This window comes from Gavialis gangeticus, unplaced genomic scaffold (assembly GCF_001723915.1).
Source record: "Gavialis gangeticus isolate Ggan-Ray unplaced genomic scaffold, GavGan_comp1, whole genome shotgun sequence".
Classification (NCBI taxonomy): domain Eukaryota; kingdom Metazoa; phylum Chordata; order Crocodylia; family Gavialidae; genus Gavialis; species Gavialis gangeticus.
The window spans coordinates 20,105,774-20,107,866 of record NW_017729014.1 but is presented as its reverse complement, the minus strand read 5'-3'; the positions used below and the strand labels follow the sequence as shown (position 1 = coordinate 20,107,866).

Sequence of the window (2,093 nt, the reverse complement as noted above, 5' to 3'; positions counted from 1 at the left end):
ATCAACAACACATTTGAGCAAGTGCTTCACTTGTCATTTCAACGGGCCCAAAATGCAATCTTAAAATTAAGCATGTAGCTCAGTGCTGTGTTCAAATGGAAATGCAAAACTCTAATTCAGAGATGATACCTTTTATTAGACCAACTAAGAAATTGCAAAAAAATAAAATAATAATAATAATAATAATAATAATAATAATAATTTTTTTCTGGCAAGCTTTCAGGCATGTGCGCACATGCTTTTTCAGGCTCCGGGAAAATTATAGATGATAAAAAGTCCCCATAGATGGAAAATAAACTTCATTTTAAACACAAAGGAAACTGAAGGTGAAAAGAGAGACAGACACGAGCTATCAGCCCAGACTATATTAACCCTGAACCCCAGGCTATCAAAGGACATGTGCCTATTCCAGGCAGGATTTTACAAGTGGGACCATTTCCTCATCACCAGCATGCTCTTCCTCCTCGTGCACTTCTCCCATGAAAAGAGAAAGCAGCTCGACAATCCTGCTGCAGGGGCTGGTTGTGTTCTTAATTACAAGGGTTGTAAATCAGAAATAACTCCTTTGAAATCCATAAAGTTGTGTCAGAGGCTATGCTGGTGGGAGTCACAGTCAGGCCTCCCATTGTTAGTTTGAGTTTGTGTTTGTCCTACAGGAGCACCCAAAGGCCCCCTCGGAAAAAGGGACCTGCTGTGCTAGGTACTGCACAAGCAGATACTTAGAAATGCTGGGCGATTTCTTTTAAAAAGCTCCCAAGAGACTTATGAGCTTAAGCCTCATTGAACATCAGTGGAATTGAGGGACCAGGTCCAGATGAACAAATCAGGCTCCGTAAATGAGACTTGGCACCAATATGTTGGAGTACAAAGGTCTGACAGCACCTAAACTTCAGCTCTCGCACATGTGAAGAGCCACCAGGCACCTACATCCTAGCTAAGCTGCATCGTAGGATCTGATCTGGAAGGCCGGCTCAGCCTAAGCACACCTAACACACACCAACAGGACTACATTCAGGGCAAAGTGCTGGATTCAAAACCCCACTTGCAGGGATGATTTCTGGACTTTTGTCCCCTGACCATCTCATGTCAAATGCATGACGACTAGTCCAGGCAGTAGGCACTAGAACATGGTTTTTTCCCCTTCCCATCTGCACAACTAAGCTCCGTCTTGCTGGCCCCGTGCATCGGGGGATGCATTGCCCACGGCTGTTTTCAGGAGACGGGGAGGGTGGCCGTACACAGACTGGTCTCCAGCTTGCGAGTTAGGGCGCTCTGCAACAGCATGGGAGACGTGGGCTTGAATCATGTCAGGCTGAGGGTCTTCCACATCCTGGGTGAGTGCCCCAAGCACAATGCCATTACATGACAAGCAAGTGGCACCATCACCTTCCCATCTGGCTATGCTTACTGGAGACAGCGACTGTGGCAGATGGAGTTTTTTCTGACCTCGGTGTTGCCCACCAGATCCAATTAATTCAGACTCCCAATTAGTTTATGGGGCTGCTGGAGCAGGGCTATTCTGGATCATTTTTTCTTACTTAAGCACCTACATCCTACTGCTAAATTCCCTTTAGGCACCCAAGTCAGACATCTGGACCTCTGCTCTGAAGAACCTGCACTTTAATATGATCCAGAACACATTGACATTGATAGGAAAAGCCCCACTCATTTCAGCTGGTATTGGATTGAGAGGCAAGACATGAAGGGAAGGCATAAGCCTAGACAGGAGAGCTCCCCAGACCCAGACACAAAACCTGGAATTCAAAGCAAATGTCCAGAGACATTTGTAAACCGTAGGTCCCTCCTTCACAATTGTCCCGTTCTGCCAGTTGATGGGCCCCGTCCGCGTTCTGGACGAAGAAGAAAGCACCAAAAATACCAAGGAAAAAAGGGAAAGAAGAGGGAACTTGCTTCAGGGGCTTCCAGTTCTGATGCACAGTTTTCGCAACCTAGTTTAAATGTGGAGTCAGTGGCTCTGCACAGTTCAGAAAAGCAATCGGGCTCTAGCCTCACATCACATCCAAGTGCCAAAGAGTTTCATGCAAAACAGCTGTAACTTTTAGATCCCACTACTATCTGCTTTAATAAAACTT

General features: G+C 45.8%; 1 long non-coding RNA gene across 1 annotated transcript in view; it reads right to left on the bottom strand.

Moving 5' to 3' along the window:
- The window catches only part of LOC109293899, an 18,433-nt gene that overhangs the window by 8,441 nt on the left and 7,899 nt on the right, over positions 1 to 2,093 (bottom strand). Inside the window, exon 2 of the long non-coding RNA XR_002096425.1 lies at positions 1,547 to 1,553. This is a non-coding gene — a long non-coding RNA (uncharacterized LOC109293899). The remainder of the gene's footprint in view (positions 1 to 1,546; positions 1,554 to 2,093) is intronic.